The sequence below is a fragment of the Carcharodon carcharias genome, chromosome 10 (genome assembly GCF_017639515.1).
Source record: "Carcharodon carcharias isolate sCarCar2 chromosome 10, sCarCar2.pri, whole genome shotgun sequence".
NCBI lineage: Eukaryota > Metazoa > Chordata > Chondrichthyes > Lamniformes > Lamnidae > Carcharodon > Carcharodon carcharias.
The window spans coordinates 123,910,493-123,938,202 of record NC_054476.1 but is presented as its reverse complement, the minus strand read 5'-3'; the positions used below and the strand labels follow the sequence as shown (position 1 = coordinate 123,938,202).

The 27,710-nt window shown below is 45.2% G+C and overlaps 1 protein-coding gene and 1 non-coding gene across 2 annotated transcripts in view; both read right to left on the bottom strand.

Annotated features, from left to right (window-relative positions):
* galnt17 (polypeptide N-acetylgalactosaminyltransferase 17) overlaps positions 1 to 27,710 on the bottom strand; it is a 488,896-nt gene that overhangs the window by 411,768 nt on the left and 49,418 nt on the right. The gene's annotated exons all lie outside the window — the stretch shown is intronic.
* On the bottom strand, positions 13,377 to 13,593 carry LOC121283748. Its single transcript, XR_005944376.1, has one exon. It is a non-coding gene; the product is annotated as a small nucleolar RNA U3 (small nucleolar RNA).

The following is a 27,710-nucleotide window of genomic DNA, read 5'->3' as shown; positions in this document are numbered from 1 at the left end:
TGCTCACCACTGATGGACGGGCACCTAGCTGGGATACTGGGTGCCCAATCAATCTCCCACACTGACACTGACCAGCTAAGGTCATTGCTGGTGTGTGGGCTTGCAGGTTCAAGTGCATCCCCAAGTATCCTTGATTGAGTCCCTGGAGGAGCATCTTCATGAGAGATACCACTCTCTCCATGTATGAGGGTCAACACAGTGATCATGCTCTGCAGGGATTCCTGCTGCTCATAGCGAGTCAGGATTAAGAGCTGTGGGTTCCCCTGCCAGTCCGCAACCTCTCAATATTGTTATGGGGTGTCTTCTCCTGAAAGGACAGAGGAGCAATGATTAATCCACCCTGTACCTGCATTGCCATTGCAGCCTGGCCAACCCCAACTGAGGAACACCTTGGAGGGCTCAGCCGATTTGTGGCCTTTGAGCCTCAAGGCACTCAGTCCATGCAGCCAGGGCTCACCCTCTTGGCCAGCTCCAGTGTCATTAACAGTTGCCACTCATACTCTAACACCCCTCAGGTCCATGGTGAGGGGGTGGGGGGTGGCCAGCCCTTAACTGTTCTACACAATGACCCATGCCAACATGGTACTCACCCTTCCCAATCGCAACATATCATTGAAGTGCTTCTAGCACTGCACCCAAGTGCGCCTCAGCATGTCGTGGCTGCTGACCCTGGATGCCACCTCCTCCCAGGCCTTTTTGATGAGGTGCGGGGGCCTCCTCCTCCTATCTCTGGGGACAAGGGATTCCCTCCTGGCTGCCACCTCCTCCGCAAGGGCAGCGAGGCACTCATCTGAGAAATATGGGGCTGATTGCCCCGCCGACCTGCCCTCCCACCTGCCGTGTCCAACTGCACTGGAATCCATCTTCACTTCAGCGCCCTTCCGTGGCAGCCTTCCAGGGGCTGCCTGGGCCGCTTTTGAATCGGCTGCTGGGTCGCCATTGGACCCAACAGACATCATGCCCCCGCCCCCACCCGCCCCTTCTCGAAGTTTCCCCAACCGCCTTTCACGTTGGGCGGGCCTTAATTGGCCCCTGCCGAGCCCGCACACCAAGGGCAAAACTCTGTCCACAGGCATATCTTACCGATTATATAATAAAGTAATTTTTTGACACATCGTAGAAAAGCAGATATACTGTCGTGAATGTTTCAAAACGAGACTCAAAGGCCGCAGGAATAATTTTAAGCTAACTTCTCTGGCAGGAAATCCACATAGTTTTACATCCTGCCCAATAATATTTGCCATCCGTCTCAATAAAGAGTAAAACTGGATAGGGTGTTAAGCCAGCATTACACCCAAACAGTTTGCTGATGTTTGGGTTAAAATTGCATCCAAGCTCATTTTAGTGAATATAATTCATTTCCTCAGCAAAATGAAGTCATATCCTGTAACACATAACAAAGTTGTGCCTGTAATTTTATATATAAGACATCTTTTTATTAGATATATGCCAGATATCAATACAAGAAGGATACAATTTCTATCTACTTCTTACCCAGAGAGACAAAAATGATTAGATCGAACCATCATGAATTTCAGAAAAAACAATCATGCTTGACAAACAGCACAGAATTCTTTGAGGAGATAACAGACATGGTAAATGGAGGAAATGTCGCAGATGTAGTGTACAGGGACTTGAGAATAGCCTTTGAAAAGGACACAGAAAGTTACTAGAGAATATTAAAGGGTATGAAATTAGGAGTAGTATAGCAAACTGGATGATAAATTGTTTAGAAAGGCAAAAACAGAATAGGAGTTAAGGGCAGTTTTTTAATGGTTCAAAGTAGATAGCGAGGCTCCACAGGGCTCAGTTCTGGTACCACTTCTGTTCAATGATTAGAATATAAGCCTAGAGGGAGTGCTATGAAAATGTGTAGATGATACAAAAATAGGACATATAGTTAATTTCTCACAAAGCCACAGGAAGCTGCAAAGAGGTGTTGATTAGATATGGGAATGGGCTAAAAAGTTGTGGATGGAATTTAATGTCAGTAACTTTGCAGTGATGCATTTTGGCACAAAGTAACGGTTGTAATTATGTTTTGAATGGAAGAAGGCTTGGAGCTGTGGAAGAACAGAGAAGTTTAGGGATAAAGGTGCATTTGTCATAAAAGGCATCACCTCAAGTTGAATTCTTGGCTCTTTCAGCAAAGGCATACAATATTAAAACTAAGATGGATGAGCCTATATAAAATTCCAAGAAGGCCTGAGCTAAGTGTTGTGCACAGCATTGAGTTCTACACTGCTGGAAGGAAATTCGGGCTTCAGAAAAAGTCCAGCAGAGATAGGATGATGGCTGTAATGAGAAAACAGAAATAAAAAGAAAAATATGCTAAATGAAGTTCTTTATTTGTAAAAAAAAATGGAAGAAAGGGCACTAAAGCAAATTACTGGGGGCACTGGAAATCTGAATTCCTCTGATGACAGTTCATTGGCCTGAAACATTTCTCTCCATGGATGTTACCAGATCATTTTTTTAATTTCCATTATGGGATGTGGGCATCGCTGGCTAGGCCAGCATTTATTGCCCATCCCTAATTGCCCTTGTTCAGAGGGCATTTTTATGAGTCAACCACACTGCTGTGAGCCTGGAGTCACACATAGGCCAGACCAGACAAGGTAAGGACAGCAGATTTCCTTCCCTAAAGGACATTAGTGAACCAGACAGTTTTTCTTTTGACAACCACTTCGTGGTGATCATTGGTTATCATTGGCTCGCAAATCGGTATTCCATTTTGGAGGCTGGTTCCTCTAGCGAGTGCAGACAGAGCCAAGCTTCTGGCACCACAAGCAGCCTGTCTGTACAGGAAGGGAGGAAGAGAGGAAGAGCAAAAGTAATAGGGGATTCTATAGTCAGGGGAACAGATAGGCGCTACTGTGGCCATCAACATGACTCCAGGATGGTGTGCTGCCTCCCTGGTGTCTGAACGACTGCAGGGCATCCTGAAAGGGGAGGGTGATAAGGCAGAGGTCATGGTACATGTTGATACAAATGACATAGGTAGAAAGAGGGATGGGGTCTTGCATCAAGAATTCAGGGAGTTAGGCAGTAGACTAAAAAGCAAGAGCTCTCGGGTTGTAGTCTCTAAGTTACTCCCAGTACCACGTGCTAGCGAGCTCAGAAATAGGAGAATAGCGCAGATGAATACGTGGCTTAAGAGTTGGTCCAGGAGGTAGGGTTTTATATTCCTGGATCACTGGGACCGTTTCTGGGGAAGGTGGGACCAGTACAAGCGGGATGGTCTACATCTGAACCAGAGCGGGAATAACATCCTTGCAGGCCAGTTTGCTTGTGCTGTTGGGAGGAATGTAAACTAATTCAGCAGGGAGAGGGGACACAGAATGTTAGCAGAATAGGGACACATCATAATACAGTAAAACAATCAAGTCAGAGGGAGTACAGCTGCATTAGGTTTCAAGGGAGTAAGGCAAGGCTGGATGGCCTCTACTTTAATGCCAGGAGTATTACAGGTAAAACGGATGAGTTAAGGGTGAGGATTGACAGGTGGAATTGTGATATAGTAGCCATCACAGAGACGTGGTTAAGGGAGGGGCAGGATTGGCAGCCCAACATTCTGGGATATAGAATCCTCAGGCAAGACAGGGGAGGGGGTAAAAGAAGAGGAGGCATTGCATTATTAGTTAAGGAGTCAGTTACTGCAGTAAGGAGAGATGATATCTTGGAGCGGGCATTTAATGAAGCTTTGTGGGTAGAGCTTAGGAATAAAAAAGAGGCAGCCACATTGTTAAGTTTTATTATAGACCACCAGATATTCAGTGGGAAATTCAGGAGCAAATATGTGCACAATTTGCGGAGGTATGTAAAAACAATAACAAAGGGTAATTATATTAGGTGATTTCAACTTTGCCAACATTAATTGGGTTAAGGGCTTGGATGGAGTGGATTTCTTGAAATGTGTACAGGAGAACTTTTTTGGTCAATATGTAGAGGGTCCAACAAGGGATGGTGCAGCCCTGGACCTAATTCTGGGAAATGAAATGAAGCTGGACAGGTGGCTGGGTGTTGGTGGGGGAGCATTTGGTGATAGCGACCACAACATGGTACAATTTAAAAATAAAAACAAAAACAAAAAACTGTGGATGCTGGAAATCCAAAACAAAAACAGAATTACATGGAAAAACTCAGCAGGTTTGGCAGCATGGGCGGAGAAGAAAAGAGTTGACGTTTCGAGTCCTCATGACCCTTCCACAGAACTGAATGAATAGAAGAAGAGGGGTGAAATATAATCTGGTTTAAGGTGGGGGTTGGGGGGGGGGGGGGGGGGCGCGCGGGGGGGGGGGTGGAATGGTTGTAGTGACAAAAAAGCAGTGATAGGAGCAGATAATCAAAAGATGTCACAGACAAAAGAACAAAAGAACACAGAGGTGTTGAAGGTGGTGCTATTATCTAAACGAATGTGCTAATTAAGAATGGATGGTAGGGCAGTCAAGGTACAGCTCTAGTGGGGGTGGGGTGGAAAGACTCCAGGACATAAAAGATTTAAAAATAATGGAAATAGGTGGGAAAAGAAAAATCTATATAAATTATTGGAAAAAACAAAAGGAAGGGGGAAGAAACAGAAAGGGGGTGGGGATGGAGGAGGGAGTTCAAGATCTAAAGTTGTTGAATTCAATATTCAGTCCAGAAGGCTGTAAGGTGCCTAGTCGGAAGATGAGGTGCTATTCCTCCAGTTTGTGTTGGGCTTCACTGGAACAATGCAGCAAGCCAAGGACAGACATGTGGGCAAGAGACCAGGGTGGAGTGTTAAAATGGCAAGCGACAGGGAGGTTTGGGGCATTCTTGCGGACAGACCGCAGGTGTTCTGCAAAGCAGTCGCCCAGTTTACGTTTGGTCTCTCCAATGTAGAGGAGACCGCATTGGGAGCAACGAATGCAGTAGACTAAGTTGGGGGAAATGCAAGTGAAATGCTGCTTCACTTGAAAGGAGTGTTTGGGCCCTTGGACGGTGAGGAGAGAGGAAGTGAAGGGGCAGGTGTTGCATCTTTTGCGTGGGCATGGGAAGGTGCCATAGGAGGGGGTTGAGGAGTAGGGGGTGATGGAGGAATGGACCAGGGTGTCCCGGATAGAACGATCCCAACGGAATGCCGCCGGGGGGGTGAAGGGAAGATGTGTTTGGTGGTGGCATCATGCTGGAGTTGGCGGAAGTGGCGGAGGATGATCCTTTGAATGCGGAGGCTGGTGGGGTGATAAGTGAGGACAAGGGGGACCCTATCATGTTTCTGGGAGGGAGAAAAAGGCATGAGGGCGGATGTGCGGGAGATGGGCCGGACACGGTTGAGGGCCCTATCAACGACCGTGGGTGGAAAAACTCGGTTAAGGAAAAAGGAGGACATGTCAGAGGAACTGTTTTTGAAGGTAGCATCATCAGAACAGATGCAACAGAGGCGAAGGAACTGAGAGAATGGGATGGAGTCCTTACAGGAAGCGGGGCATGAGGAGCTGTAGTCGAGGTAGCTGTGGGAGTCGGAAGGCTTGTAATGGATATCGGTGGACAGGCTATCACCACAGATTGAGACAGAGAGGTCAAGGAAGGGAAAGCAAGTGTCAGAGATGGACCATGTGAAAATGATGGAGGGGTAGAGATTGGAAGCAAAACTAATAAATTTTTCCAAGTCCCGATGAGAGCATGAAGCAGCACCAAAGTAATCATCGATGTAGTGAAGAAAGAGTTGTGGTGTGAGAAAACCTCCACAAACAGAACTGTCCCGGTAGACCGATTGTGTCAGCCTGCTCCTGCCCACGGAACTCATTTCTCGTTATCTTGACTCCCTTCTCTCTCCCCTTGTCCAGTCTCTTCCCACCAATATCCGTGATTCCTCTGACACCTTACTCACATCAACAATTTCCAGTTCCCTGGCCCCAACCACTTCCTCTTCACCATAGACCTCCAATCCCTCTACACCTCCATCCCCCACCAGGATGGTCTGAGGGCCCTTAGCTTCTTCCTTGAACAGAGGCCCGAACAATCCCCATCCACCACTACTCTCCTCTGTCTGGCTGAACTTATTCTCTCACTGAACAATTTCTCCTTTGACTCCTCTCACTTCCTCCAAATAAAAGGTGTGGCTATGGGTACCCGCATGGGCCCCAGCTATGCCTGTCTCTTTATGGGGTATGTGGAATATTCCTTGTTCCAGTCCTACTCCAGCCCCCTTCCACAACTCTTTCTCCGGTACATCGATGATTACTTCGGTGCTGCTTCATGCTCTCGTCGGGACTTGGAAAAATGTATTAATCTCCACACCTCCATCATTTTCACATGGTCCATCTCTGACACTTCCCTTCCCTTCCTTGACCTCTCTGTCTCAATCTCTGGTGATAGACTGTCCACCAATATCCTACCGACTCCCACAACTACCTCAACTACAGCTCCTCACACCCTGCTTCCTGTAAGGACTCCATCCCATTCTCTCAGTTCCTTCACCTCTGTCGCATCTGTTCTGATGATGCTACCTTCAAAAGCAGTTCCTCTGACATGTCCTCCTTTTTCCTTAACAGGGCCCTCAATCGTGTCTGGCCCATCTCCCGCGCATCCGCCCTCACGCCTTCTCCTCCCTCCCAAAAACATGATAGGGTTCCCCCTTTTCCTCACTTATCCCACCAGCCTCCGCATTCAAAGGATCATCCTCCGCCATTTCCGCCAACTCCAGCATGATGCCACCACCAAACACATCTTCCCTGCATCCCCCCTGTTGGCATTCCGTAGGAATCGTTCCCTCCGGGAAACCCTGGTCCATTCCTCCATCACCCCCTACTCCTCAACCCCCACCTATGGCACCTCCCCATGCCCACGCAAAAGATGCAACACCTGCCCCTTCACTTCCTCTCTCCTCACCGTCCAAGGGCCCAAACATTCCTTTCAAGTGAAGCAGCATTTCACTTGCATTTCCCCCAACTTAGTCTACTGCTTTGGTTGCTCCTAATGCGGTCTCCTCTACATTGGAGAGACCAAACGTAAACTGGGCGACCGCTTTGCAGAACACAAGCAGTCTGTCCCGAAGAATGACCCAAACCTCCCTGTCGCTTGCCATTTTAACACTCCACCCTGCTCTCTTGCCCACATGTCTGTCCTTGGCTTGCTGCATTGTTCCAATGAAGCCCAACACAAACTGGAGGAACAGCACCTCATCTTCCGACTAGGCACTTTACAGCCTTCCAGACTGAATATTGAATTCAACAACTTTAGATCTTGAACTCCCTCCTCCATCCCCACCCCCTTTCTGTTTCTTCCCCCTTCCTTTTGTTTTTTCCAATAATTTATATAGATTTTTCTTTTCCCACCTATTTCCATTATTTTTAAATCTTTTATGCCTTGCTAGTCTTTCCACCCCACCCCCACTAGAGCTGTACCTTGAGTGTCCTACTATCCATTCTTAATTAGCACATTCATTTAGATAATATCACCACCTTCAACACCTCTGTGTGCTTATGTTCTTTTGTCTGTGACATCTTTTGATTATCTGCTCCTATCACTGCTTGTTTGTCCCTACAACCACACCACCACCCCCCCCCCCCACCCCCACTTCTCCCTCCACCTCCCCTCCCCACCTCAAACCAGCTTATATTTCACCCCTCTCCTTATATTCACTCAGTTCTGTGGAAGGCTCATGAGGACTCAAAACATCAACTCATCTTCTCTGCCGATGCTGCCAGACCTGCTGAGTTTTTCCAGCTAATTCTGTTTTTGTTACGGTACAATTCAAGCTTGTCATGGACAAATAAATAGACAAGTTGCAAAAAAATGTTTTGGATTGGGGGAGAGCGGATTTTAGTAAAATAAGGCAGGATCTGGCCAAGGTAGACTGGGAGCAGTTACTTGTGGGGAAGTCTACAGAGCAGCATTTGGGGGGCGTTCAAAAAGGAAATGGGGAGGGTACAGGCTCAACATGTTCCCTCTAGGGTGATAGGAAGGAGTAACAAGCCCAGAGAACCATGGATGACCAGAGATATTTAGAATACGATGAGAAGGAAAAGAGGGACTTTTAGCAGGTACAAGGAAAGCAAATCAGCAGAGACGTTAGTGGAGTACAGAAAGTGCAGGGTGGAGCTTAAGAAAGCAATTAGGAGAGCAAAGAGGGGATATGAGAAAGCTCTGGCTGGTAAAAGTAGGGAAAATCCCAAGATATTCTGTAAGTATATCAATGAGAAGAGGAGAACCGGGGAAAAAGTAGGGGCCATTAGGAACCAAAGGGACAAATCTATGGGTGGAGCCAGAGGACATCACAAGAGTGTTGAACGAATAATTCACATCCATCTTCACCCAAGAGAATGAGGATGAAGGTATGGAACTCAGGGAGAGAGACTGCAAGGTTCTTAAGCAAATTGATATAGGGAGTGACAAGGTATTGGAGATGCTGACAGGCTTAAAAGTGGACAAATCTCCAGGTCTGGATGATTTGTGTCCCAGATTGCTGAGGAAGGCAAGGGAGGAGATCGCAGGGGCTCTGACCCAAATTTTTAATTCTTCTCTGGCCATGGGGGAGGTGCCAGAGGACTGGAGAACAGTTAATGTGGTTCCACTATTTAAGAAGGGTTGCAGAGATAAGCCAGGGAACTATAGGCCAGTGAGTCTCATGTCAGTGGTAGGGAAACTAATGGAGAAAGTTCTGAAGGAGAGAATCTATCTCCACTTGAAGAGGCAAGGTTTGATCAGGGATAGTCAGCATGGCTTTGTTAGAGGGAGGTCATGCCTAACAAATTCGATTGAATTTTTTGAGGAGGTGACCAGGTGTGTAGATGAGGGTAGTGAGTTAATGTAGTTTATATGGATTTCAGCAAAGCCTTTGACAAGGTCCCACATGGGAGACTTATAAAGAAGGCAAATGCACATGGGATACAGGGTAATTTGATAAGGTGGATTCAAAATTGGCTTAGTTGTAGGAGACAGAGGGTGATGACAGAAGGATGCTTTAGTGACTGGAAGCCAGTGTCCAATGGCATACCATAGAGATCTGTGCTGGGTCCCCTAATATTCATCATTTATATAAACGACATAGATGACTATGCGGGGGGTAGGATTAGTAAATTTGCGGATGACACAAGGATTGGCCAAGTAGTTAACAGTGAGGTTGAGTGTTTTGGGCTACAGGAAGATATAGACGGGATGGTCAAATGGACAGATAAGTGGCAGATGGAATTTAACCCTGAAATGTGTGAGGTGATACACTTTGGAAGGAGTAATTTGACAAAGAAATATTCAATGAACAGCATGACACTAGTAAGTTCTGAAGGCAGAGAGGCATGTTAGTGGGGTGGTGAAAAAGGCATAGTGATACTTGCCTTTATCAATCTAGGCATAGATTACAAAAGTAGGGAGGTCATGTTGGAGTTGTATAGAACCTTGGTGAGGCCACAGCTGGAGTACTGTGTGCAGTTCTGGTCGCCACATTATAGGAAGGATGTGATTGTGGAGGGGGTGCAGAGGAGATTCACCAGGATGTTACCTGGGATGAAACATTTAAGTTATGAAGAGAGGTTGGATAGACTTGGGTTGTTTTCGTTGGAGCAGAGAAGACTGAGGGGCGACCTGATTATGAGGGGCATGGACAGGGTGGATAGGGAGCAGCTGTTCCCCTTAGTTGAAAGATCAGTCACAAGGGGACATAAGTTCAAGGTGAGGGGCAGGAGATTTAGAGGGGATGTGAGGGAAAACTTTTTTACCCAGGGGGTGGTGACGGTCTGGAATGCAATGCTTGGGAGGGTGGTGGAGGCGGGTTGCCTCACATCCTTTAAAAAGTACTGGATGAGCACTTGACACATCATAACATTCAAGACTATGGGCCAAGTGCTGGTAAATGGGATGAGGTAGGTAGGTCAGGTGTTTCTCATATGTTGATATAGACTTGATGGGCTGAAGGACCTCTTCTGCACTGTGTGATTTGATTTTTAATTCCAGATACTTATTGAATTTAAATTTCACCATCTGCTATGGTAGGATTTGAACCCAGGTCCACAGAATGTTACCCTAGATCTCTAGATTACCAGTCCAGTGACAATATCACTATGCCACCACCTCCTTGAATAGCTGCTGAGTATTTCCAACATTCCCTGTTTTTATTACAGATAGCAATGCAATATGTCAGAAGTGTTTAACACAGTAAAAGGATAGATCAGGATAGATGCAAACCGGCTGTTTCCCGTATTTGAGGTATTAAGAAGGAAGGGGCAAGGGCCAAGAACAAGGCTAAAGATACAAGAATAAAGTAAGCAATTGAGGGAACAGAAGACAGGAAACACTTCTTCACAGTGTTATGATTATATGGAATTCACTCCCAGGTTGTTGTAAAATGCTTTAAAGAGATAGCAGCCTGCCATCACTAAAAGAGAAATGTACCACGTGATCCAGTCTTAGTTTTGCTTTTGCTTTGAGCAGAGCACACACACACACACACACACACACACACACGAGTCTGATGCCTTCAAGTTTTATATCTATGTATAACTGTTCTCATGCGCCTAGTCTTAAGAAATGAACCCACAATATGTTTACCCAATCCCTTATAAGTGATGAGCCATAATCTGCACTTATTGACATAAATGGCACCTAACAAAGGATTGGTGTTCAAAAGCCTGAAATGTGACATCAATGTGCAGCAGATCAATTTCTTCGCTTCTATTTACCCCAATGCTGGCTGATGTCCAGATCTGGATAAAATAGAGGATATTAAGGCCAAGCCAACTTCTCAAGATAAGGAAGATCTTCAAAGAGATTAGGGGCAGAATCATTCCAGATTTGCACAAAGTGCAGTAGCAAGCGTGAAAAAGGATTTTACTGCCAGCCGCAATGGTGGTTTTCATGCTATTTCATCCCATTCCCAGCATATCCCGCCTTATTAATAATGCATGCATGTGAAATACTTCTGACCACTGGCAAGGTGGCCTCTAATTCACCCGCCCCGATGTCACCTCAAATCCTTCAAAATCCAGGCGCCATATTTAAAGGGCACCCCTGTACAGAGCGAGCACTCTCTCAGGGATTAAAAGCTGGTGGAAATTCATGGCTGCCAAAGGGAGGAAACATCTGCCCCAAATTTAGCGACGCCTCCCTCAGGTGCCTATTGAATGCAGCGGAGGCCCACTGTGAAGTCCTCTACCCCTGCTCTGGGCGAAGACCAGCAAGCAAGGTCACCAACCTAGCATGCTATGGATTAGACAGTAGTGGGAGCGATGGTCAGCGCCAATGCCCTGCAAAAGAGGACAGCCACCCATTACCAAAAGAGGATGAACAATCTCCTCTGTTCCGCCAGGTTAAGTCACTCTTCTCATCACTCTCAACTCACACACTCACAAGTCCATCACACATCCGCAGGGTTCTCATTCAAGGGACATCACCATTCACTCTCTCACACACCTTAATTTGCCCTGCAGATCATGTCCTCATCCTATCCATGGCACCACTCACCACCTATACATGCCAAGCATCCTTCTCATCTGGCCTGGCAGGCATCCTGCTTACACTCTCTCCATCTTCATCAGGACAAGCTGGCACACAACAAAAGGGAGAGGTTGCAGACTGGTGGAGGAATGTCCAACATCAATGTCTTCACAAACTTTGAAAACTGAGTCATCCAGCTGGCCAGCGATGATCTGGACCATTCCTGTGCTGATGGTGAGGTCAGCGGTGCTCAACCAAGTGCAACCAGCAGTGCAACATCCATTAGACAACCATGCTGTGAGTGAGTTCCCCATTCCGGAGTTCCCTTTCTTGCACTAAATATCTCTCCTTGCTTTCATAGGTACATCTGGAAAGCAGCCGAGAGGGTCCACGAGCCAGGTACTTGACTGAAACCACGGAGACCCCTCAGAAGAAGAATCTGATGACACCCTAACTGAAGACCCATCACAGCACTCACCCACACCCTCCACCAGTGTAGAGGCACACACCTTGATGGACCTAATTCGAGAGTAGGCTTGGGGTCACAATCTGGTGAGCACATTACACTGTCTGATCCACAGCAGGCAGAGGCAAGGACTGCCCATGTTTCCGACACTCGGAGGACTACTGGAGGTCAGACATTTGCCGAGTCGAGTCAGATGATGAGCCTCTGGACTCAGTCATACCTCAAATTGCTGGAGTTGCAAAGGCAAGCTCGGGAACATCAGGAAGGGATGTCTGCTGCACTCCTCAGATTGCAAGGCATGATGGAGGAGTCCATCCGCCTTCAGTCTGAGGTGATAGCGCCGGCATGCCAATGCACCAAGATCAACATTGGTGGGATGGCAGCCACCATGGAGACCTTGGTCCAGGACAACGGTCCTGCATTTCTGCACAGGTTGAAAGCCATCAATGATGCTTTAGTTGGCCTCCAACAGTGTCAAAGTGAGAGGGGTGCAGGGTAGCTTGATCTCACTCCAGCTTCCCCTTCTCTTCAAGGAGTCAGCCAGGGGCCATCAGGCACCCAAGGGGAGTGGGATCAGCAGCTCGGCACCTGGGGCCATCCATCCAGGTGACACCGGGAATGTCTGGCTGATCCAAATCCCCTCTTCCTATGACCCCCGCAGCTCCAGCTCAACAGGCCGGGGAGGATGCAACTGGCCCACAGCAGGGCACCCAAAGCAGAGTGGGGCCCTCCAGGTCTAAGCCCTCCATAGGACACCTGCCACGGTCATCACAGACAGGGCGTCCGCTGTTGATGTTGGGGGAGCACCAGGATGTAGTGGCAGGGTTAAGGAGGTTAGGAAGATATAAATCTTTTGTGTCAAAACAATTAAACTAAATTAACAAAATCAGGGACAAAGTAAAAGCAGCCCTTTAAAGGGAAACTGCAAAAACAAAAGACAAAATTCAAATGAAATTTACTAACATCAAACCAAAATGTGATCAAAAGAGTTTATAAAGCACCCCAGTCCCTGCGATGCCCACAAAAGGCCTCGATGGTACCGGCAGACACTGCGTGCTCCCTCCCCAGGGAGACCCAGAAAAAAAATGTAGTTAGGTCCAGGTTTCGAAACTGCATGGGGAAAACCTCAAACCTATTACCTTAACCACTCAGTCAAGATTACAAGGTAACTCTTTTGGAGTTAAACAATTAAACTAAATTAACAAAATAAGGGATAAAACAAACACAGCCCCTAAGTCAGGTCAGCTGTAAAAAAGACAAAGTTTAAAGGAAACTTACAAACATCAAACCAAAATGTGATTAAAATGGTTGATAAAAAACCCCAGTTCCTGCGGTGCTCACTGGACACGGAAGGCCTCGAGGGTGCCGGCAGACACCGCGTGCTCCCTCTCTAGGGACACCCGGCCGCGAACATAGCCGCGGAAGAGGGCCAAACAATTGGGTGGGACAACGCCCTCGATCGCCCGCTGCCTGGACCTGTTGATAGCCAACTTGGCCAGGCCCAGGAGCAGGTTCGACCACTCAAACTGTGTTCTCTTCCTCCAGCTCTCTACAAGAGAGAGAAGGAACGCTCATCAATGACAGAGAGCAGCTGCTAAAAGCAACACCCAATGTCTGCTTCCTGCTCAGAAGAGAACACTATAAATCCTCCTCATGGTTTGTGAGTCCAAACACTCTAGAAACACCTTTCTCAAGAAAAAAACTATATAAATGATCCCTAAGAGTACAGACTATAGAGTATCTCTTTCGAGTACAAACCCGTTTCCATCTGTTTCAGATGAAGTTACATTGTTTCATTGTTTGCCATTGATGAGATTTGAACTCTTGATCTTAGGGTTACAAACCCAGTACCATAACCACTTGGCTATTTAGGCCAAGCTTCTAGACTACACGGTAGTTGCACAGCCTGGGCAAGGGCGTTAATCACTTGTACATAATGTTCACTATTGTAAATAAACTTCTAAGAATATCTCCCTGCCTATGGCTCCTTGTTATGCTGAGCAGTGTTCACGTCACTCAGATGTGAAGATGTTATTTCCTGTACAAAATAAAGGCAGGTGTCTCAGTCCAGGGCCTCTTCCCTGTGCAGTGTGTAATCTTCAGGCCAAAGTGATGGTCCGGCTTCACACTCACTGGACACATTACTGATGCCTGCACCTCAATCGTGCTTGTCGTTGCTGCCAGAATGTCATGGACAGGTGTCACAGAGTTCCATCATTCTCTCTGTGTGCTCTCAGCACATTTGAGGTGGGGCGGGCCCCCATATCTTCAGCATCTGTGAGCGCTGACAGTGTGCTCCTGAAAGGGTCAGGTGCTGAATACTGACAAAGGATCAGATACATTTAAAATTTCATGGCTATGTCTCCATGATAGGACCCTGATCATGGGGTTCAAGCGAGCTGCCCTCAGACAGACAGGAGCCAGATATTCACAGAGGCAATGTGAAGATCTATGGAGTGTCCCCACTGCATATCGTCATCATCCTCCTGGAACCTAACAACTATTAGAGCCTCCGCTGCACCTCCATGACACGAGCCTGAGCATGGAGGATTTGTGCGCTGCCATCAGCCACACAGGAGTCAAAAATTCACAGATGCAAGGTGAAGATGTCAGGACTCCTCACTGCATCTTGTCATCATTCTCCATGAATCTTGCAGCTATGAGGGCCTCTCAAGCGCGCCTGCCTCGTCTGACCAGTGCGATGGCCTCATTGTTGATATCCTCGACTTCATCACTGTCATCCCCCTTTGACATCCTCCTCATCAGAGGAGATGTGCAGCTCTTCCATCTCCTCCTCAGGAAGGTTCCCCCCCATTGTAATGCCAGATTGTGAAACGCCCAGCTAGCGATGATGATGCGTGACACCCTCGGTGGACTGTATTGCAGGGCTCCACCAGACCAGCCGAGGCACCAGGACCACATTTACAAAATGCCTATCATTTGTTCCACCAAAGTCCAGGTCACAGCATGAGCCTCATTATACCGTCGCTCTGCTGCAGTCCAAGGCCGCCGCATGGGCGTCATCAGCCACGTCTTCTGTGGGTAGCCCTTATCCCCGAGGAGCCAACCCTGCAGCCTCTCTGGACCCTGGGAGTTGTCAGGGATCTGAGGCTTGCCAAGGATGTAGGAGTCATGGACACTCCCTGGGAATTGTGCGCAGACCTGTAGGATGCATTTGCGGTGGTCACACATCAGCTAAACACTTAGAAAGTGGAAGCCCTTGCGATTGACGTAGTCGACTCCTTGTTGCCATGGATGTCTAAGCGCCTCGTGAATGCAGTCAATGGAACCCGGCACCTGTGCAAAACCTGAAATCTGCACACATCCCAGCACTCTTGCTTCCTGGCTTTCCTGATCCCAGGCAAAATGCACAAAGTTCTGTGCCTTCGCAAAGATGGTATCCATGACCTCCCGGATACAGTTGTGCGTGGGGGCTTGGGAGATCCCACACAGGTCACCTGTGGAGACTGGGCATAAAAACTGAGAGCCACGGTAACTTTCACAGCTGCTGGCAGTGGATGCCCTCCAAGTATCCATGGTACCAAATCCTGCAGCAGGTGGTGTATGTGACCAACCGGTTCTCTAGGCTTGCGCAGTCTTCAGCAACACTGGTTCTATGTCATCTGCAGGAATGACAAAGGCAGTCTATAGACCCTGGATCTAGTGAGGCACCTACGAACGATGGCTTGCTGTGGATCTTCAATGCTTGAGCAGCAGGCGCTGCCACCCCTTCATCTTGAGGGAGGTGCCCCTCCCTTTGCCGAGCCAGATGTCTCCACAGCTCCCTTCATCTTCTTCTCTGCTCCCTGTAAGCCATAAGGCATACCGCTAAATCACCAGGCTCCATGATCCTGATGCCCTCCTCCTGCAGGATCAAAGAGAGGATCTGCGGGTTAGCATGGGTGTACTAAGAACCTCTCTTGGTTAAGTCTGAAGGCCCCTTCACACTTGCAGGAGAATGCTGGCCACCACTTGGATGGCCAGTGAGTACTGCGCTCATTGGCTGTCCGAAACCCCACCCACCTCCGCCCCACTCCACTTGACCGATTGGCAGCAGCTTTGTCCACTGAACTGCATGCTGTGCTCTCAGCTCAGGTGTAGGTATTCTCCTAACCCGCACTGTAAGACTGTGATGTTAGCTTGAAACATGATGGATACTGGTCCAAACCTTAATAAAGACATTGCAATGGGCTGAGAGCTCCTCCACCAGTGACTGTGCCATGGACATCTTTTGTAAGGTGATTATAAAACTTGCCCATTCGATCAATTGTTCTGCTGTCCCCTAAAACGCATATTAATTTACAGTCTGTGCCCAAAGATGAAAAGTTCTGCAGCATTTGGTGGCACTTTCATGCTTTTGCATTGCTTGACTCCAAGCATGTTAATGGAGCTGCAGCTGATCGGCCTCAACTGCGGAAGAATGCTCACTTTTGACAAGATTTTCCAAGTGTGTGGCCGCTTCCCTCACCCCCCCACACACCCCTCCACCCCCAGGATGTAATTGAGTATTTCCTTCGGTCTGTGCTGTCTTGCCCCCTCCAAGCACCCCCTGCCCCACCCTGACCGCACTGGAGCCCTTAGCCCGACACCGCACTGAAATCTAGCCAGGTGAAAGCAACTTGCCTGTGCCCCACACGATTGCCTGGTGACTCATCCTTGATGTCTTACGGGTGATGCCACGAGCACTGTGCAAGGTTGCGTGCACTCATCTCCGACTTCCCTTCGAAGTTCAGGTCGCCAGGTGCATGCCCTTCAAAGGCAGTCATGAAGCACGCCGTTCTGGAGTCACGGCTATGTGGCCAGTAAATTTGATGTGGGGGGAATCTTCCAGCAAGCAGGACTTATAATAATGCTAAAGTATTGGAAATTAGGTTTGCGACATGCTACGTCGGGGAATGCAGCCCACTATTGACGGTTGGGGAGGACAATCGCAAACTGGTTTCATGAGGGCGTGAAACTGATTTTTGGTCTTCTCGCTATATTGTCCTCCCCCACCCGCCATTACACCCTATCCTAACAGAATCAGAAAATTCTAGCCTAGGCCCCTTTAATTTCTTGTCTCCATACATTCCCAATTTCACTCAAAAATCTTCAACACTAAGGAAATTGTTGAGAAAGGATGTGCTGTTCCTGTGGCATGAAGACCACCAATACCTCATTGAAGCACTGAAACAGTCATTATCAGAAATATCGACATTGCAATTTTATGATCCTAGGGAGACAACTACCCTGGATATAGATGCCTCACAGAAAGGTCTGGGAACATGCACACTACAAAAAGGCAAACCGATTGCATTTGCTTCAAAACCTCTGTCTGTAATTCAACACAACTACTCCAACATCAAGCAGGAAGCATTAGCTTTAGTGTTTGGAATCATGCGTTTTCATATCTATCCATTTGGCAAAAGGTTTGGGGTAGAGACCGACTACAAGCCACTGAAGATGATTTAGTAAGAACCATTGACCAGTGCACCACCAAGATCGCAACATCTCTTGATAAAGATTCAAGGTTACGACTGTGAGGTCAGGTACAAGCCAGTTAACCTGATGGTTACATCGGATACATTTAGCAGATTGCCTAACCTAGCGAAAACAGATGATATATCCTTAGATCTACAAGTTAGAACCATAAAAAATTATGGTGCCGAAAGAGGCCATTCAGCCCATCATGTCTGCATCGGTCACAAAAGCAAAAAAATAACACTAATTTTAATTCCACTTTCCAGCACCTGGTCCATAGCCTTGCAGGTTACAGCACCTCAGGTGTAGATCTAGGTACCTTTTAAATGAGTTGAGTGTTTCAGCATCAACCACCAATTTAGGCAGTGACTTTCAGACACCTGCCACCCTCTGGGTAAAAAGGCTTTTCCTTATGTTGCCTCTAATCCTTCTACCAATCACCTCTAGTAATTAACCCCTCAGCTAGGGGAAATAGGTCTTTCCTGTCTACCCTATCTAGGCCCCTCATAATTTTGTACACCTCAATTAGGTTACCCCTTGGCCTCTTCTGTTCTAAGGAAAACAACACGAACCTACCCAATCTTGCTTCATAGTTGCAATTTTCAAGCCCTGGCAGCATTCTTGTAAATCTCTTCTGTACTTTCTCCAAAGCAATTATGTCCTTCCTGTAATGTCGTGACCAGAACTGTACACAAAATTACAACGGGGGCCTAACCAGCATTTTATACAGTTCCATCATTACATCCCGGCTTTTGAATTCAATACCTCATTCAATAAAGGAAAGCATTCCATATGCTTTCTTTACCACCTTATCCACCTGTCCTGCCACTTTCAGGGGCCTATAGATAAACACTCCAAGGTCTCTCACTTCCTCAACCCCTCTCAATATTCCCATTTATTGAGTATTCCCTTGCTTCGTTTGGCCTCCCCAAATACATTACCTCACATTTTTCCAGATTTAATTCCATTTGCCATTTTTCTGCCCACTCAGCCTAACCATGGATATCATTCTGGAGACAACAGCTATCCTCTTCACTATCAACTACATGGTCAATTTTTGTGTCATCTAAAACAACGACATTGTGACTCCCAATCATGTCTTCCAGATTTAAGTCTAAATCACTAATATATATGACAAACAGCAAGGGCCCCAACACTGAGCCCTGCGGAACGCCACTCAAAACTGCTTTCCATTCGCAAAAACTTTCATCGGCCATTACCCTTTCCTGTCACTGAGGCAATTTTGGATCCAATTCACCATCTTCTCCTGCATCCCACTTTTCTGACCAGCCTGTCATGTGTGACTTTGTCAAATGCCTTACTGAAATCCATGTAGACAACCTCCACTGCACTACCCTCATTGGTCCTCCTTGTTACATCCTAAAAAATTTGATCAAGCTAGTAAGACCTAACAAAACCATGCTGAGTACACCTGATCAATCTGTGCCTTTCTACATAACAGTTTATCCTGTCTCTCAGGAGCGATTCCAATAATTTGCCCACCACCGAAGTCAGACTGACTGGCTTATTATTTTGTGGCCTATCCCTCACACCGTTTGTAAATAATGGTATAACATTCACAGACCTCCAATCCTTTGGTACCTCGCCTGAACCTAGTGAGGATTGGAAAATGATCCTCACAGCATCCAATATTTCCTCCCTGGCTGGAAGTTGACTTCACTGACATCGAACGTGAAAATGTTCACCAAATTGATCTGGTACATCTTGCACAACACAAATGCCAACTACCAAAAGAAGAAACGGCGAAAGATTCTACACTACAGAAACTGCGGAAAACCATAATTTAAGGGTGGCCTGATTCAATTCAGCATGCCCATGAACATGTGAGACCATTTTGGCCTTATTGGGGTGAGCCAGGCATCTCTCAGGGAGTCATTTTTAAAGGCAGACAGACCATCATAGCAGAATCTTTGTGATCTGATACTCTTCAACAACTTCATCACTCACACATGGGCATAGATCCGTTGAGAAGACTCACAAGACAGACGGTCTATTGGCTGGGTATGAATAATGACATTGAAGTCGTCATCAAGAAGTGTGAGGCCTGTCAAGAGCATATGCCAGGTCAGCACAAAGGACCACTGATTCCACATGAAATTCCTAACCATCCTTGGTCCAAAATCGCATCCTGACTCTTTCATCTCCATGGCACTGACTTCATCATCTTCGTCAACTACTTTACCAAATATCCCATTATTCAACATTGCACAATATGTCGATCACAACTGTTGCACACACTGTAAGTGCTATTTTCAGTTTATTTGGTGTGCCTAGAGAGATTATTATGGATAATGGTCCGCAATTTATTGTTAAACCATTTCAGGATTTGTGTGAGATGTGGAATATCGATCACACTACTTCTCCTGATTACCCTAGATCTAATGGCCTAGCCAAATGCATAACTTACATGGTGAAATCCTTTATTTTCAAACACAGACAGACCAAGCAACATCTACACATTGTACTGTTACACCTGAGAGCAACACCTTTAAATGCAATGATTCCATCGTTGGCAGAGCTCATGTTTGGCAGACCAGTGCATTCCTGTTACCTACTCTTCCCCATGCTAGTCTCTCAGAAACTAGAGAGAACTTCTACAAGAGACAATGACCAATTGCACGATAAAAAAAAGCTGGTACAGAGTTGCCAGGTTTACAGTTGGGGCAACAAGTTCGTATCCAGGATTACACAGGAGTTACGAGGCAACCAACCAAGTGACAAGAAATTGTTCAGAACCAAGATCCTATGAAGTCATCACACACAAAGGGACAATGGTGAGGCGTAACCAAGGACAAATTGAATCCATTCCGGCTTCTCATCCACTATCTAGGACAATGTCCCAAATGCAACCAGAAACAACATGTAAGCATGACAATCCCACAGGTCACCATGAGCAATTAAAGAAAGCACCAGATAAGGTTACCATTCCAAGAACTGGATGTACCAGCAGGTTACCTCTACGCTTTAGGGACTCAGAGATTCATCAGTTCTGTACACTTACATAATGGTAACTAAACATGAACATGTATTGTAAATAGCTATACTTATGTAGAAGGAGGAGAAAGTATCATTAAAAAGAAAGGGTGTATGTTGTAATATTCCGTTAAGGGACAGAAGTGTGACCTCACTGGAAGGAAAATGTGTCATGTGATCCAGTCTTAGTTTCACATTTGCTCTGAGCAAAGCACACACAAAACTCTGGTATCTTCAAGCTTTATACCTATGTTCTCATGTGCCTAGTCTTAATAAATGAACTGACAACGTGTTTACCCAATCCCTTATGAGTGATTGGTGTCTTGTGTCTTGTACAGTAAAAAAGCCCAAGGTATTTTATAATTATAATAACACAACATAGGGCTGGGTTCAGGCAGAAACTGTGCCGACATATCACATTAGACTGGATTGAGGGACAAAGGCAAGGAGATTGAAGAAATATGGGAACAGGGTTGGTAAATGTAATTAAAATGATTTGTTCGCATGGAGGGTACACATCGATTTGGGCTGGTCGGGTTGAATGGCCTATTACCGTATTGTAACTTTTATATATAAATCCAGGAATTTTATCCTGATAGGTTTGGAAGTACTTTTAAGATGGTACTAACTGGCCATTTCTGTCTCTGTTCTACAACCACATAATTCTTTTGATCTAGATATGAATTGGATTGTGCACTTTAGTTTGTGTATTCGATAGCTGGAAATATTGGCAGGTGTCCAGATCTCATGCCTGTAAACACTGGAGTGTGAAGCTAGCTGGAATCCCAGATAATGTGTGTTTACCCTCATTAGTATTCCATGGGGTCATCATGATATTGGGCTCTGACCTTACTGAAATATAAAGAGAATTTGTGCTCTTATCAGATGTCAAAATAGCAGTGTTGCATTGATCATGATTGATTGAATACCCACTGCTCAAAAGAATCAAGACCTTTAGAGCAAATGCATCTTCCAGTCTTTTTCAGTTTTTATTGTATTTCTGAAGCCTACTTCAGATTAAAGAACTCAGTGAGCATTTGGCTGACATTACACCTTAAATACCCTACATCATCAAAATGGACAGTAATAAGAGCTTGAATGAATAATGGCTCCATTAAAGACTGAATTTGATTTCATAAATGCATGTCCTTTTTTAAAAAAAAAGTGGTGTCTTTAATATCCTCAAACTATCCCAAAGCATTTCACATTCAATTGATTACTTTTGATTCGCAGCCACTACGATGTTCTAGGTATATATATTGTATATTGCTACTTGGATTATCTAGTATATGCTTAATGTTGTTGTTCCTGTAAATCATTTAAATGTAAGTACATTTGAATGAGTGTTTCAGATTGTAGGAATCTGGTTTAGTGTGTGATATTTTGAAGCATCTGATAGACTGAAGATATAATGGGAATCCTACACAAATTGTAGTAAACAAGCTATTGCAGTCAAGCCAACCATGCCGTTATTGCTGCAAGACAAAAAAGATTCAGATTGAAAGGTATGTGTTTCATTTATGGAAACTCACCAGGGCATTTGAATGAGGAAATTGCATTGTAAATTATACATTCCAAGATATGAAAGAGTATGAGAAGATAAGTAGTAAAAGATCGTTTCACTGGTTCATGAATCAGTAACAAGGAGCCACACACAAAGAATTATCACTAGCAAATTAAAGGGAGAAGTTAGAAGAATTTATTTTCACATAAAAGACGAACAGTATTGAATACTTTGCCACAGGTTTAGGTTATAATATCATTGAATAGGGAATCAGGGAAATGGTTGGAAATGAAGAATAGGAAACAATAAAAGGAAAGGACAGTCAAATGAAATTAGATTAGATTGCTCCAGTTGGGGAGCTGGCACTGACACAGGCAGAATTGACTGTGTGACCTTTCCCTATGCCATAATTTCTGTCATTCTGCAAAGGGGAGAACAGAGAGCAATATAATTTCAAATTTCAATTGATGTGAACACTAAAATGCTCAGCCAAAGCCCCAGACAGTACTGAATTTCTTAATTAATGGCACCAAGATCAGTATCCAGGATGAAGAAGTGTGCCTGTTCAATATAATGAAAGGCAGCATTAACAGTCTCTGTGTTTATGGCACTGGAATTGCAACCCTAAGATTGTGAATTTAAATCCCACAGAAAATGATCATGAAAACTGCCAGATTGTCATAAACCCCAACTTGATATGACATGTAAGTGATTGCAGTGACACACCATATAGAAGCATAGAAATTGTTAGGTTAAAAAACTGATCTTGGTCCATCTGGCTTGCCCTCTACCATCCTGGTAGTTGCATGATACAACAATAATGGAGTTGCTGACTAACCTCTTTTAACTATGGATGGACCAATGTAGTCCACAGCCCAAGGACAAATAAAAACATGACAAACACACTTTTAGAAGTTTGAAACCGAGCATGACAGGTCTCCATGTTGTGATCTTACTTTGAGTTAGAACTTCTCAAATTTTATAAAATAGAACTATTTTTAAAGAATGCCTGTTGGGAAGGGCTGCTTTTTTTATAAAATGAGCAGTTTTTTGCCATTCAAAATCTTACCTCATTTTAACAGAATGAACTGAAAAATATTAAAACCATCCCAGAATGTTTTAACATCTCTATTTCCTTAAAATTCAGAAGGAATATCATGTTTAACCTTGTCCAGCCCTATAGCCCTTCAGAACTTAGCTGCTCCTCCAATTCTGGCCTTTTGTGCATACCTGATTTTCATTACTCCACCATCAGTGACCATGCATTCAGCTGCCTGGGTCTTAAGCTCTGAAATTCCTGCTACTTCTCTCTCCTGCTATAAGATGTACTTTAAAATCTAGCTGTTTGATCAGGCTTTTGGTCACCTCTCCTAATATCTCTTTATGTGGCTCAGTATCAAATTTTGGTTGCTCATGTTCCTTTAAAGCTCCTTTGGATGTTTTGATACATTAAGGGGGGAAGTCGTGGCATAGTGGTATTGTCACTGGACAAGTAATCCAGAGACCCAGGGTAATGCTCTGAGGACCCGGGTTTGAATCAATTTTTAAAAATCTGGAACTGAAAGTCTGATGCTGACCACGAAACCATTGCCGATTCTCATAAAGACCCACCTAGATCATTAATGCCCCTTTAGGGAAGGAAATCGGCCATCCTTACGTGGTCTGGTCTATATGTGACTCCAGACACACAGCAATGTGGTTGACTCTTTAAAAATGCCCCCTGAACAAGAGCAATGAGGGATGGGGGGGCAATTAGGGATGGGCAATAAATGCTGGCCTAGCCAGCGACGTCCACATCCCATGAACAAATTATTTAAAAGAATTAAGGGCACCATGCATTAAAGGTGCATACTGTATTTGCATACTGCAAATTGTGGAAAGGAGCGAATTTGTAGATAAGTTACAGGAAGGTGCAAGAACCATACAGTAGTGATAATGGAGAAATTCAATTATCCATTATAGACTGGGATTGTAACATGTAAAGAACAAAGAAGTGGAGGAATTGCTGAATTGCGTACAAGAGAATTTTTTTGAACAGTGTGTTTGCAGCCCAACAAGGAAGTCGTGCAAGTGGAGCATGTTTTATTGGGGAAACACTTAGAGAAGAGTGATCATAAAACCATCAGGTTTAGAATAGTTATGGAAAAGACAAGGAACAATCAAGCATGAAAATACTTCACTGGAGGAACACTGCCTTCAGTAAGTTGAAAAGAAATCTGGCACAGGTGGATTGGAATCAATACAATAACATCTCCCAAAGGGGAGATAGTTTGGGTACAAAATAGGTATGTTCTCATAAGAGGGAAATGCAGCTCATCCTAAAAAAAGCTAAAGCTCCCTGGATAAGTACATAAATAAAAATTAAAACAAGACAGAAAAAGGAGGCTTCTGATAATTGTTTAGTAAAGAATGCAGCAGAGAATCACGCTTAATATAGAAAGTACAGAGGAGATTAAAAAAAGGAAATAAAAGAGGGATAGAATTCTCTCAGATCAGTAGTTAATATTAAAGGGAACATAAAAATCATTTATAAATAGCTAAGAAAGGGTGGGACAGATTAGGGAGCGAAAAAGATTTTCTTGTGGAATTAGGAAGCATAAGTAAGGCACTAAATGGACAACATTTTAACCCTTTGGGGGGGAAGTGCGGGAGCGGGCGCGCTTCCGATCGGCGCCCCCAATTGGGGACATGCAGCCATTTTAAGTAGGCGGGCCTGTTAAGGTCCGGCCAGCACGATGTGCACCAGGAAGCGCAATGGCTCCCTGTACGAGCTTGGGGGGGGGGGGGGGGGGGGGGGGGGGGGGGGGGGTGCGCGCGCAAAAGAACCCACAGATCTCCCTGAGGCAAAGTACTGCCTCAGGGAGATTGGCACCAATTTAAAACTTTCAGTAAAGATTAGACAAAATTTCCCTGCCATGTCCCCTCCTGTGACACTGTCACACGGGCTGGGACATGTCCACAACTTTTGTTGTAAAAATTCTGCACTTTTTTAAATCGCTCATGAAACCTCATCCCGCCCGTGGATGAGGTTTCATCTTTTTTCAAAAGCCCGCCTGGGCTCCCGGCCTGCCCATCAACCTTAAGGTTGGATAGGCAGGTCCATTAATGAGTTCAGTTGGTTTTTTAATGACCTTAATAAGCCGTTGACATGTGGGCGGACGCACATCCGAGTCGGATGCACGCCCACCAAACTGACAATCTAAATGTTGCGTGGTGACGCGGGATGCACACCCGATGTCACCCCATGTCATTTTACGCGTCGGCGAGTGGCACCTGCCCCCGCTTGCCAACCGGAAGAAGCTGGCCAATGAGTTCTTTGCATCTGTCTTCACTAGAGAAGCTGTCAATGTAGCAATAAATGAGGAGGTAGTGGCGATATTGGATTGGATAAAAAGTAAAAAAGAGCTTGTTCTAAAAAATAGAAAATCACCAGGCTTAAATAGGTTGCAACCGAGATTACTGAGAGAAGTCAGGGTAGAAACATTGGAGGCTCTGGTTACAAATCTCCAATCTTCTTTAGGTGTGGCAGTGATACCAGAAGACTGGAGAATTGAAAATGTTACATCCTTGTTTAAAAAAATGAAGAAACTCAGCAAATACTAAAGCCAAGTGCTGGAGAAACACTTCGAGAAAATGGTCAAGCACAAAATTAATTGACATTTGGAAAAGTTTGAGCTAATTCATGGAAGCCAGTGTGAATTTATTAAAGGCAAGTCATGTTTGACTAACCTGATTGAGTACTGTGATGAAATAATGGAGAGGGGTGATGGGGGCAGTGTAGTTGATGTTTCACATATGGATTTTCAACTGGCATTTAATAAAGTGCCACATAATAGACTTGTTAACAAAATTAAAGCCAGTGGACTAAAGGAATACGAGCTGGATTGGAAAAGTACTGGAGGCCTCATACTGAACACCATTGAGTTGTTGAAAAATTGAATGGCTGAAATGAAAATCAAGAACCTAGAATGTCAAGAAAAAGTTGAACAGTTGCAAGAGAAAGTAGAATTTTTCATAAAGGAGCAGGAAAACTCTCAGAATTAGCAGAAGTAAAATTAAAGAATGTGAGCCTGAAGGATAGCACACAGGAATTAGGCTCTGCTAAAGAAAAGCTGTCCAGTGTGGAGAATCAAATTTCATGTGTGGAAGATGAGTTTGATGAAATGTTGGAACTTCATCATGAAAAGAGCAATGAAATTCTTGAACCCTGATCCAATCTGAAGAACATCTGCAGCACAGAAGAGCAAATTCAGATTTTAAAAACAGATAACTCTGAAACAAGGACAACTGGACTCACCAGAGTGGTTGCTAAGCTGAATGAAAAGATTCATAACTTGAAAAAGTATTGTGAAATAAGGGAGTAAAAAAATATTTGGCTGAAATTGTGAAACCAGTTTCATTTTTGAAACATCAACTTCCAGCAAGAATATGGCAGACCCCACATGAAAGGAAAATCTGAGTCCTCTCTAGGAATGAATAGAGTGAACATTCCCTTCGGAAGGAATGGGACAAACCCACAGGGCTGAATTCTCCCCCATTGGAGGGAAAGTTGAATAGTGGGCGCATACAGGTATGCTTCGGATCGGCGCCCCCAATTGGAGGCGCGCCGCCATTTTACGTGGGCAGGCCAATTAAGACCCGCCCAGCGTGACGTCCGCACGGAAGCGCTATGCGCTCCCTGTGCAAGCGGGGGGGGGGGATCCCAAAATCGAGCATGCACTATTTTGCACATGCGCACAAAAGAGCGCACTCATCTCACTGAGGCTAAGTGCAGCCTCAGGGAGATCGGCTGTATCTGTAAAAAAGATAAAAATAGAAAAATAAAATTTCCCTAACATGTTGGGACATGTCCATAATTTTTACAAAACCATTATTAAAATTTTTCAAATCGTACATGAAACCTCATCCCACCCATGGATAAGGTTTCATGTTTTTTCTAGTTCCCGTCGGGGCTCCTGGCCTGCCCGCCAACGGGCAGGTCCTTTAATTACTTAATTGACCCTGTCAAGGGCCTCAATTGGCCATTGACAGGTCAGCGGGCGCACACCTGATTTCACTGCGCTCCTGCCTTCCTGAAAATTTAACTGGGGCGCGGTGACGTCGGGAGTTCCCCCCCGACATCACTGCATGTCATTTTACGTGTCGGCAAGCAGACCCTGCCCCCACTCGCCGATGGGTAAAATCCTGTCCACAGTGTCTGAACAAAGCAGACGGGTTATCGATAAAGGGAACCGTAACTCGGAGGAGTGCAAAAGATGAATCAAATGAAGACAACTGAGCACCGTAAGCATCCAGTGCTACAAATTCAATGCCAAACCAACAAGTCAAACCAAAACAACTGAAACTACCATTCCTCCATACACAACAGATCCAGATCTGGAAGAATTCTCAAGCCTCCAAACTGTCTGAATTTATAAAATCAGAGGCTTGAGGGGGGTGGGGTTAAAGGCGTAGCAAGTAATGATTGTATTGTAAATATATTTAAAGACTTGGGAGAAGGTGTGGTATAAGGTGTTTGGCAGAGTAAGGATCAATGTGGGACTGGAGAACAGTACTGCCCACAGTATGAGATAGAGTCACATGATGATAGAGTCAAGAAGGAGCCAGTGTGGAAACAGCACCCATACAAGGTTGTACCTTGGATATGTATATAGTTATGGGATGCCGATAAACAGTTTATGTTCAACCATACAAGCCTCCAGACTTTTTAGTAAGATACCAAACAACCTTACAACAAAAACATTTCCTCATACTGTAAAACATATACATACTCTATTGCATTATGAACTGAAAATCAACTTATTTATTTGCATGGTATCCTTTCTCTGCCAATTTCTTTCGCTCCATTTTCATCCTGAAGGCAATGGCCCAGACTTCACATTAAGAATAAAG